General features: G+C 43.5%; 1 protein-coding gene across 6 annotated transcripts in view; it reads right to left on the bottom strand.

The window, feature by feature from the left end:
• Window positions 1-11,285, bottom strand: part of SPTB (spectrin beta, erythrocytic) — a 97,012-nt gene extending 85,727 nt beyond the window's left edge. For 2 of the 6 annotated variants that reach the window (XM_081003286.1, XM_081003284.1), the window contains exons 1-2: window positions 11,120-11,285; window positions 8,036-8,104 (exon numbers count right to left, since the gene is read on the bottom strand). The gene's annotated coding sequence lies outside the window, so the exon portion shown is untranslated. Of the gene's footprint in view, window positions 1-8,035; window positions 8,105-10,618; window positions 10,732-11,119 lie in introns of those variants that run through there. The other 4 variants (XM_081003289.1, XM_081003288.1, XM_081003287.1 and 1 more) reach the window with 3 other exon arrangements.
• Window positions 11,286-12,414: the final 1,129 nt, after the last annotated feature.

Genomic DNA, 12,414 nt, shown 5'->3' with positions numbered 1-12,414 from the left:
TTAAGATTTGAAACCTTTCCAACCCAGTGGGTCATTAGAAGAATTTGTAACTAAGAACTTTCACCAGTGTTTGATTATTTCCTCTTCCCTCACAATCCATTTTCACTTTATGCCAGTTTAGGCTCTAAACGTAAGGGTATAAACAGCCTTGTTTATAGTGATCTGGAAGCTGCCCTGGTAATCAGTTTTGGCTGGAGAGTGGGGTTTTAATTTTTTTTTTTTTTAAGACAAATCTTTAAATAACTGATTGGGCTCAAGAGCTACAAAATGGCTAAACAGGATCTCAACCACACTAACTGATTGTCATTGTGTGCTGGTACAGCCTGTTTGTTCCACTAGAAAGAGTAGCTCTCACAATGAAAGAAAAATGGGGTTTGGAAGATTGGTTTATACATGTGTCACACTTTTTCAATTGCATGAAAGCAGTTTATGGACCTGCTTCTCCAAAGAGACATTAAAGTTTTGGTCTTTCTTTCTGAGAGAGAAAACCTGGCTAAATTTAAGTGGTGCCACTTTTAATACATTTGAGCTCAAAGGTCTGAAAAACGTTTCTTTTCTACAAAAGATTTTTTTTAAAAAAGCAACTTCAGACAGCCTCAGATGGAAAATGCAACCTGGATACAATGACTTTATTTTATGGGGATTAGTATATGGACTCATTAAAAAGAAAAAGAAAACTGAATTCCAAGCACCTTTTGTGCTCACTGTGATAAGTTCAGCTGTAAAGTGCAACCCTTTTCCCGATCTTTACTACTGTCTTATAATTGTCCAATGATGTTATGTAGCTCTTGCTTCTGCACTTTCCTTGCATAAATGGAAGAGAATTACTAGCTAACTCCAATCATACCAATCTTGGAAGCAGCCTTTGAATTGTATAACAAGGACACTCCATTTTTAGGTGAGAATACTGAAAAATACTTAAAGGTGAACAAAGCAAGGAAGTCTGCCTGAAATCCTACACACACTTATCTGGAAGAAAGTCCCACAGAGTTTCTGAACAGTATAGGATTTGCACTGTATACCTATTTACCTGGGAGTATGGCCTGCTTCACTGAATGGAGCTTATTTCTGACTGTATAGGATTTCTGCATAGGATTGCACTGTGCATTATTGTCATTCACAGTGATTTATAGCTTCTGGGATCGTGCTGGGCAGAAAGCTCGTTGTAGCAGAGTTTCTGTGTGCATGTGTAACAGAATTCCATAGCACCACAGGCTATACTACAGGCACTTACACCCCAAGGGGCACATTTGACTCCCATCTGGAATTAAAAGTTTTATTGAACAAAATTAAGCTGGGAATTAATTAAGACTATGTCGTCCTGCAGAGCTTGTGTCTTTAAATTTGGCAGGCACTGGTCTAGAAGTGTTGTCATGCTGTTTGGTGCTGCCATCTCTCCCTCTCTGCATTTGTGTAGTTTCATATCAAAGCCACATGCTACATTTACTACATCAATATAAATGCACTATTAGACCGTCATCTCCTCTGGAGTACAGGGCTCCCTCTCCTTTCAGCCAAAAGGAAGTGCAGAAAAGTGAATAGAGTATTATTCTCATCTCTGCTCAGCTATCAAACTCCCTAGGTGGCCTTGGGCAAGTCTCTTTCAACCAAAATCAGCGGGCAGTTCAAAGTTTTAAAAATGCCACTCAGAGCTCCTTGGAGGAAGGAAAGGTTACAAATGAAACAAACAAATTAATTAACAGACACAGAGCTTGGTCAGACAGGGCAAGCAGGAACATAGATAAAGCAATTACTCCATGGTGAAGGGTTGGATGAAACAAAGGTAGTCTCAAAACTCCTCTGAACTACTATGCTCTCCCCTGTCCTATTAAAAATCAGTTAATTTTTCCTGACTATATTAACTCATCCATCATGGCAGTGACACTGCCCTACTGCAAAGTAAAGCCAAGGGGAGCAGTAATTTAGCAAATAATCCCTCTTGAGCTGCAGGAGTAGTGAGCAAAGGAAGCATTGGGCTAAGACCTGTTAATACATAAAACACTTTCTCAGGAGCAAACAAACTGCAAAGCGGATATTGTAATTCTAACCTACATACAGTACATTCCAAAAAGGCACACCGACTGGAGTGTCCTGTGTCAATTAATCTGCAACAGCGTGGAACAAACACAAATGCTCCGCATACATCTTACACTAAAAATAGATGAATTACATAAAACAAAACAGCATCTCTCTCACACATACACAAAATGCCTTGGAAATTTCCCCGTACACACACAACCATCTCACAAATTTCAGTGCTGCCATCTCTCATAATTTATATTACATGTCCAAATCTCTTTCGGAGAGGCTAGAATTCCATTCCTGGAGTCAAGTGTGCCTGTCTTCTTTTAATTTAGGGTCCACATGCATCAAGGTCAACAGATTCCATAGCACAGAATGATACGAACAACTGGTGAGACCTAGGCCGGTGTCAGTATGCTCAAAAACTCCACCCCGATGTCTCACTATGATTTTTAAACTCAGTCAAACACACCTCCTAGGTTTACCACCCGTATACTAAGCTAGAATTGCAAGAGCACATCAAGAGGCATTTTGGGTGGCTGCTCTTCAACTTCTTCTGAAAAAGAAAATCCAAGTCTGGTTCTTTCAAGAATAGTGTTTTTCTTTCGTTCTTAGTATCAGCTCATTTGAGATAGTCAAGGGTTAGACTAGTCAACGAAGGTCGCTACTTGATTTAATTGGATGGTTTTATAAACCTATTTTTACTTTTATATATTGCTGCCTGCCGTGAACCTTTGGCATGAGGTGAGCTACAATTTAACAGAAGGATTTTTATTATTTAAAAATCCCTAACTTCACAGCATGTGGTATCACACTTGCTTTGATGCAATGTAATTTAACCTCCCATAAATGATTCAGGATGAATACTCAACATACATAATAACATATCTTGATTCTGTAAAGGAATTAAACTTCTATGTTCAAAATAAATTATGCAAACTAATATGACTTATAAAACTCTGCTGCAGAATTTAATTTGAAACTGAATATTTCAAAAATCGCTCCTGGATTTGTCTTTGAAAGAAACATATACTTTGGGTCCAAAGAACCATGAGCAGAAGGAGAAAATATTGATAGTGGTGTTCTGAAAGCTCTTGAACAAGTGCTAGCAGACTCCTCACGGTGTAGGGCCGCAATGTATTGAGGGTTGTGTTAGAGTATGAGCAACATGGTGAAGAATACAAGATGTAAACTCTACAGTGAGCAGTAACAAGGTCTGAAGAAAGAGCTTGTGCAAAGTCACACAGACTTCTGATCTCATGCCATGTTCTTCATTGAGGCTAGAAAGAGTGCTTCTGCTTATAGAAGAGACCTTCAAATTCAAGTTCATGTGTGGTATGAGAACAGACAGGTAATGCTGATAGAAATGTAGCTTTAAAAAATCACTCTATGAGAGGAACCCATGAAGAAAGCTCCATATTGTGAACCCTTTGGGGATATTGCTAAGTAATGCCCAAAACAATCCTTAACTAGAGGAGCTGCATTTAAAAAGAATAAATTTTGATTCCCATGAATTCAAAACCTGTTTCAAGATTGAAAATGCTACACCAAATTCGTCTTATGAGGCATGACTGAAGATTAAGAACTCAAGATTTACCTTTCCATTTGTCTCTTTATTAGGCTAGACATAACAGTTAAGAGAATCATGTGTGCACACATACGCACAAACAAAAACCTGCAAAACGACATAGTTGTGTTGCAGCAAATCATCAATAAGATCCACAAAGATGATTAATTAAGGAAGGGTAGCATCTGGGAATTTACAACACCAGAGGTAATTCTTCAAATGATTTTACAGTGGACAAGCAATTTAATGCAAGTTTCCAATGCTGTGGTATAGCCAAAGAGACTAATATGGTCTCTGGTTGTATTAACATCGAGTAATGAGAACATAAAACAATTTACCCCTGTTAATTGTTTACAGCAGTGGCAAGATTCCTTCTAGAATATTGCACAGGGTTCTGTGTTCCACATTTAAAAGAAACTGGAAAACTGGAGAGATTACAGAAGAGGCGCTACAATAGTTAAGTCTGACAACAGCAAATGAAAAAAACAAAAACCTTTATTTTGTCTGTCCAGTGCAAAACCACTTCTCTCTCTCATATATATAGTAAATTGGATTAATCTATGACCCATCAAACCACACACTGACACAGCTCAATATCTATGTATGCCATCCCACCAGAAGCAGTAAACCACCTGTTTTTGCAGCCTGTCTGGGGATGTGGAAGAGGAGTGTTGCCAATCATTTGCCAGGATACAATTCAAGGCTGGTGGGCTGTGTTTGACCTTATGGAACACAAGTTGTGCTGGGCTCCATTAGGAAGCTCAGCCCATTGATGAGGTTAATGTGTGTTTTCTGTACTCAAGTTCTACCAAGGGAAGTGACATCTAGTGCTTACAGATTAGAAATCTTACATGAGGCTCATGAAAGCTAGCAGTTAAAATATGTATATTATGATACATGAGGGTTCTGTGGCTGGAGTTTCCCTCAACGCCCCCCCCCTCCAATTTCTTTAAAAGTAGTCACAGGGTGTGGGGCAATTTGGATTTGGGATGTGGTGGGGGGAAGGGATCTAACTATCTGAACCTGTATTTATTCTAATCTCTTCCCAAGAATGCTATTAACTATAAAGAGGGAAACATATGAACACTGTCTACTTGTTAAGGCTTCCTCTTTGCACCCAACAGCACTTTCAGAGGGAAATTTGGATTGGGGCTGCAGCACACACACAAACTGAAGTCCTAATCTTGCCACTGGTCATTCTCCCCTCCATTTTCCTCAAGTAAGGCCAGCACGTATACTGCTAGCTGCTGAATCCACCAACCTCTTGAAAAGCATGGTCTGGCAAGAAATTTGGAAAAGCTCAGGACAGATTTCCACCAAGAGATAGCCATCTATGCCTGCCCCAATGTCTAGCAACAACCCCCCCCCACACACAAAGGTGTCACACTAGGTACCTTCCAAATATCACATGGGTCCTGATTAATCAAAAGGAGCAGGTGCCACTGAAGACAATGCATGAGGCATCCCTTCCAGATCAGAGGTACATTTGATCCCCCAGTGACCCCTGGAAAACCTGCAACTGACTTTCCTTACAGCTGTACTCTTGAGAAGATGAAAACACCTTGTTGTGAGTAATTCACATAGAAGCAGACAGGCTTGAGTCACCCAGCTCCATTTGTTTTCATTCTGTTTTGTCCAATTGTCTTCTTACCTTCTCTTGTTTATTCTTAATAAAAAGTCTAATATAATTTGGGTGCTGGGGTCTGAAGTGTGGTTTTGCCAAACACGGTAATTCCGGTAATTTTACCACATGTGCTACTAGGAAAGAAGAGTGGGTTTCATGGGGAGGCAGTTGGATGTGGATGCTAACAGAGGGAACTGGCTCGGAAATACAGGGTGTTTGTCTCAGGACAGCAGGCACCAATACTTCTTTGAGCACCCCAGGTGTCCCTCCCATGTGAAGCTGTAAGTCTGAAACAGAGCAGTGGGGGCAGCAACTATTGGGAAATTAAGAGACAATTGGCCAACAATTGGCTGTTATGCAGCAGTTGCGCAAGGAAGGTTGCCAGCCGTTCTTCCTGGCCTTCTCTCCTTTTGTTACAACCACAAAAACTCCGCTTCTTTTCAAGAAAAAAATGAGAGAGTTCCAACCACAGGACTCCCATCCATGTTGATGACTCAGGGAAAGGCTCCAGCTCAGAGGGAACACTTTGCACACAGATGGTCCCATGTTAAATCTCCAGTTAAGGTTTGGAGTGTCTGAAACCTTGGGCAGCCACTGCCAGTCAGTGTAGACAGTAATGAGCTATATGGAGTGATAGTCGGACTTGGCATAAGGCAGCTTCCTATGTTCCGATGGGGTACCCCAAGTTTGTTATAGAATATGTTTATTGCTCTGATAATAATCTAACTGTATTTTTATTATTATTATTATTAAAGGAGAGAACTCATTACATAGAGTTTGGCCCATGCTGGAAAGGGCTCCCCTGCTTTTAAGATTATTATTATTTCACATACCACTGAATGCCAAAACAGCTCTACAATGGACAGAGTGAATCAGGTGTGGATTCTCCAGTAAGAAAAAGCACACAGCACTTAAAGGAATGGATGTGTTGGCTAGCATCAGATTGGGCAACTTTAAAAACCAAATACTGTACAACAGTGAGCCAATAATGAAGGGCTTCTTGCTTTATCACACTAAATATGTTGGACTGGATTCAGACCACTTGTATCAACTCACTAAGAATTCAAAATTTCAAACAATATAGCCTCACAATCCTTTTGTACAATTCTTCTTTGAACGCAGAAGAAAAGGTACGTAACATATTATTTGCCCAGCTATTTCACAGTTTCAGTAAAAGTTCACACTGTAGCATCTGTGAAGGAGTTCCAGCTTAGACAGTACGCTCCAGCACATGGATCAGTATGGAAACATAAGGTTTTAGGGCCAGTCTCCTGAACCCTAAGATCAGGAGACAAAAGAAAACAACCTGAGCAGATCAAGCCATATTCAGATGCAGCTCTTCAGCCGGAGTTGGCATATTCTCCAGCTCTAATTTCAGTATAAAACATATTGGCTAGGACCTGTATTTGGTCTGAAAACACATTTCCTCCAGATTTTTTCCCCCTGTGTTAACAACATTTCACTAGTTGATGCATTCCATATGAAAAGAACACCCACTTGCAAGAACGTCCAGCTAGGGAAACAGTGACATAGTCTGTCAAATTCAGGTTCAGTTCCTTCATTGCTTTTCAGGGCTAGCCTGGGAATCAAACTGCATAGTAACTTCTAATTACCGTATTTAATCTAGATTGTTCACTAACTTATGAAAAACAGTATTCAGAATATTTCAGTAAAATAATGTATTTATTGAGTACTATTATAGCAACAAATGTGATTTCTCCACCGCTACCACCATCAATAACATACAAACTTAAGTCATAACAAAATCAAAGGAAAGCCATAAGTATATCCTTTCATGTCCCGGTTCAGGAAATATTTGCCAAGGTGACATAAAACAGAACAGACACAAATCGCATCTACTTGTATGAAACATACTATTATATTAGCATGCCAGTCATCTCCAACTTTGGGGAAATAGTTCCTTGATAGATGGTTGCATGGCACGTCAAGGCTAACGTATGAGATGAGACTAGACAGGCCTTACAAGAATTTCAACATGTTCAGTACAAAATAAAAAATAAAAAAGCAAGCCGACTCCTCCCCTCAAAAAGCTGATATGAGTTGGTATCTTACCAATATGGGTTTAGACTGATATGGTAGTAAACTATATGCATTGCACTGAGCTTCCTAAAGGAAGGGGAGGAACCACAACTCAATGGGAAAGACACATGCTTTGCCTGCAGATGATCTCCAGACAATCCCTGAAATCTTCTGTTAAGAAACCTCAGGTGGCAGAGTCTGCCTGAAGCCCTGGAGAGCCACTGCAGCCTACGCTGAACCAGATGGACAAATAGTCTGCCCTGATATAAAGCAGCTCCCTATCTTATTTGAGAATGTGATGCTGCTGACCAACCCTAACCTACATACCTGAGTACTTTCTTATTTAAGGATACTTTATATGGAGCATTTTCTTCTGAGTAGAGGATAAGTCACATACGAAATAGACCTTAGTCCCATCTCAATCTTCTAATACCAATAACTCCCTCCAATCACAACAGCCACCAGTCAGTGAAAGAATGCCACAGAATTTGTCAAAATTGCTCCACATCCCAGTTACAGTAGCACCACTGGAAGAAGCAAGGCAGTGTGATTGCTCAACTCCTGATGTGCCTGCCATTTGCAAAGGGCCATGGATAGTGTCAGCACAACACCATGTCTGGCACAGGGCAGTTGTGTGTCAGTCCTTTAGATTATACACAAACAATGGTGGCACAAATGGAAAAGCAGAAGATACGGATGAAAAAATCCCAGGCTAATTTTGAGGTAGCTTATTTAGGCAATGCCACAAGACAGATGGGATCACAGGCAGATTTGATGCTTACTGTGGAGGGAGCACAAGATGGGCTGGCGAAGGAGGTTGATCTGGGCACTGCGAATGGTTTGTAGAGAGACTGCAGATACAACACAATGAAGAACAAAGCATAAGAACTAAGAATAGGATGTTTTTAGGCACATTATACACAACTGGTTGGTACAAGAGAGAGAGAGAGAGAGAGAGAGAGAGAGAGAAAGCTAATAATAGCACAGCCCGCAACGGTTAACAGATATTTAGGCTAAGAAAAGCAAGGGTATTTTTTTGTAAGTCCCATATCTTTTGTCTCTATATTTCTACCCCTTCTCTATATTTCTGACACATCGGAGAAGATGCACAATTTGCAGAGATAGCAAGGAGTCAAATCGGGGGGTTTTAACGTATTACCAAACAATAACAGTTGTCTTTTCCACAGACGGATAGTGTAGATTATACATACCGTAAATCAGGCACTGAATATCACACAAACCTTTTTCTTTATCAATACAGATAGGGGGAAAATAGCAACAGCCTTGCTACTGTCTCAACAGAAGGAACATGTTTTTGGAGACTGGGAGAGAAACACTTACATTGCCTTTTTCAGTATAGATATTTGACTAAGTCCCAGACAAGATATTTATTTTATAAGTTTTGTGATAACAATAATTAATGACTCTGACCACAGATAATGAGTAGGTATGAAAAGTGTGTGTGTGTGTGTGTGTGTGTGTGTTGGAAAAGGATACATATATAATGCAGCCATAAAACTGAGAGTTAATGCTAATAGGCAGGCAGGCAGGCAGACAGACAGAAAATAAGACTTTGTTCATCCCTGCTTTTACAGATTATTTTGTATGTGGTTATGAATTGTACACACACACACACAGACAGACAGACACACACACACACCACAGAAATAACAAGCAGAAGCTCAATTAACACAATGCATTAAATGGTGTATGCCCAAACTCTTATCCCCAATCACATTTAGGTGGGAACAAGTCCTCCTCAATGTCACTGATGATTTCCCCTATGACATCACAGTCCAAGGCTGCAATCCTAAACTTGTTCCCAGCAAATACTTCAAAGTAAACATGCAGTGAAATCCCTGAGACATCCACAAAGCGTATCACACAATTCTCTCATATTCAAAGTTTCTGCATACATTGTTTATAACCACATGCATACAATTATTTATATCAATAGTTATTATTATTATTTTCTAATTACCTTTACTTAAAAGAAAGAAGGAAGGAAATCCTAGAGTGAAAGATTACTATATTAAGAAATAGGAATTGCAATACCATACCATTTGCAGACTGAGAACTGCTTGGCATCTAAACTGATACAGTCTTATAGTCTACACTAACTGTATTTGTCACACCAATAAATATGAGCAGACAAAAGTTGCAGCCCAAGGTTCCCCTGCAGGCCAAGCAAGTAAAATACTCTTCGTCCATTATTTGTCAGTTTCAAGCCTCTGCTGTTCTGAACACTGAAGGTGCCAAACTGAAGCCTAAAGCTGTTCAGAACAAACAAGCCCACATCTATATGGATAGGTAGGTACAGCAACCACATTAACCCACATAAACAATGCAGATCCCAAGATGACGTTTAAGGCTTCAGCCTCTTGCATCATTATGCATCTCTTTATTTATTTCTCTCATAATATTTATATACCACTTGATGGAGATTTTTCTACAAAGCAGTGACATAAACAAAGTGCATTTTTTTAAAATCTAGAAAAATGGCAAAAACTTTAAAATCAGATTTGGTTCATGACATCTTTGCTATGCCCTTGTGACAGAATGTATGAGCTATAGAATGATTTCTGTAGAATGTGGAGGGATATAACTTGCAACTTCAGTTTGCTTATACATGCTTATTGTGAGGACAAACAAATTCCAGGGCTAAAAAAATCCAGCACATGAAATGCTAGCTCGCTATTTAGGTAAGAAGTTAAATGGAGAGTCCTGCCCTGTGCAAAAAAAAAATACAGGTTAATCGTTACTGGTTTTATGTAACATCAGCACAGAAGGCTCTGTCCTTACCTTGTCTTTACTCCTGTAAACACAAACACACTTTTTCTAAAATTGAATGACTTGCCTGCACCCAACAAATGATACAAAGCTACTACAACTTGCTTACATCAACCCATGCGACCCACACATCTCCTCTATCATAGGATCTCCCCAAAACAGAGATGTTCCAATGCTGAATCCCATTAACTGAGTATTACAAATGTGTGGGACAATATAATATTGCATCACCTAGTGCTCCTTTCCAGGTTTGGGACATACATTTATACAAAAGGAAGCACTAGCAAGCTATAAATCACACGCCCAAACAGGTTCCAGGGGGCAAGTATGCAAGAGGCAAATCCGGGAGGGGGCGGACCTCTTATTCTACTGTACGCAGCAAAAGCAACAAAGTCTTGTAGCACAAGACATTTATTGTCTTGAAGGCACTACAAGACACCTTGCAGGGGGGAACGGTAGGAGCACAGCTGAATTCAAGCAGGCATGCTGTCTCCCAAGTCCTGACATCGACACCCCTAACATAACAGTGCGTGGGAGAAGGAGACATGGTTAGGTGTCTGGGAAAGGTTACCCACCACAAAGGCTCCCTTTCGAGATTCCACTTCCAGGTACGCTGCTGGGAATGGGACAGTTCCAAAATCTTGTAAGAGGCAGATTCACACGCACACGCAAACTCCTAACTTTGCCTTCTCCTCAGCCCCATCGCTCCCGCGCCTTTCCCGTCAGCAACCTTGGCTCGGATCTAGGGGGCAGCCGAGAATCTTAACTTCTCTTCTCAGTGGGCCAACGCCAACCCCCTGGCTGTCAGCCTCGGAGAAGGTGGGGGGCGGCGGCAATAAGGAACTGCAAGCCTTCCCCTCTCTTAATTCCCCCCGTCGGTGTTCCTCACCGCCACAACATCCGTTCGCTCCTATAAGAACCCCGCCTGCTTGGGGCGGCAGATGCCTGCGACATCGCGACCTCCCCCTCCCCACCTCCTCCTCTTCCAGCAGCCCGAGCCTGGTACCACCTGCCCGACTCCATCCCTCGCCGTGCGCTCCAGGTGCCAAGCGGCGTCTCTCCCTGGTCAGACTCACCTGCCTGGGGCACCAGCAGCACAGAGCGCGGGGCGGCGGCGAGACAGAGACCCGCGGGGGCCCGGGTGGTCCTGGGAGCGCTGAGCGGAGCCGCCCTGCCAGCCGGCGATATAAATAACATTATCTGGGCGTGCAGGGACATTCCTGCCCAGGGACAGCTCTGCTGCCCGGCCCAGATAGCCCTGCTCCCTCCGGGGAGGGAGCAGAGGGAAGGGGGGGAGGCGGGCGGGCGGGGGAGGAGGCGCCTGCCCTGCAATGCAGCACAGCGGCCCCCCCAGGCCAGCGCCAGCAGCGGCACCTGGCGATGCCCAGCACAGCAGCAGCAGCCGCCGCTGGTACCTGCCTCTTGCTGCTGTTGCCCAGAGGCTGAGAGGGAGTCCTTCTCCGTTCCTCCCCAAAACAACCCCCCACCCTCACCCGCTCCCCTAAGGCGGGCGGCGCCCGCTGCAAGGCGAGAGTGTGTGAGGTCGCTTTCTCCTCAGGCACAGCAGCCCTTGGACGAGGCGCTCCAGGGAGAAGGAGGAGCAGGGAAAGCGCCGCGCGCGCTCCAAACCGCAGGAGCCACAAGCAAAGGCAAAAAGGGGCGGGCGGGCGAGCACAAGTGGGAAAAGGCGCCAGAATCTCCTCTCTCTCTCGAGGCGCGACGGTGAACGCCAAGCTGTGAGGGAGATCTGCCACAGGCAGGCTGGCAGCGTGCTGCTCCGGCGAGGCGGGAGTCGCCTGGGATACCCCGGGCAAATGACTGGGAGGGAGGGAAGCCGGGCCTTGGCTCCTCCCGCCTCTTGCAAAAACGCGCGCTGCTCCGTTAGGCGACTGACGGGAAAACGTCGCGGTGTATTGGCTCCCCCCTTCGCCTGCCCCACCACGCGCGGCTAAAAGGCCAGCTAGGGCGCTGGCTGGGGCCGTGTCCACGGCTGCTGGGTGGCCGTATGCCAGAAAAACAGCCTCACTGGTTAAAAATAATTGGCAGTTTTCCTCACGTACACGCGCCCCGCCCGCGCGGCTGTATCTCTGCTTCCCGCTTTTTTTCCTCATCGAGTGGAAAATGGGAAGTTTGCAGGTTCCAAGCCCCGCGCGCGCCCCCGTGGGCTTTTGTGTGCGTTTTCGTGCTGCCCACCGAGCAAGTTGTCTCGAGAGGAGCTTCTTCCTTCCTTCACTTGCAGCAGAAATCCCAAGTCACGGCGATCGATCAAGCTGCGCTTCAGATTGCTAGCTCTGCTGCCCTCAACAATCTGTTCCGCATCAGAACCAAAGCGCGGCAGGCAGCAGAGGAAGCAATAGCAGGATCCCCAACG

This window comes from Podarcis pityusensis (assembly GCF_964106645.2).
Source record: "Podarcis pityusensis genome assembly, chromosome: 1".
Lineage (NCBI taxonomy): Eukaryota > Metazoa > Chordata > Lepidosauria > Squamata > Lacertidae > Podarcis > Podarcis pityusensis.
Note: the sequence above shows the minus strand (reverse complement) of the source record. Positions and strands in the feature narration are given on the sequence as shown.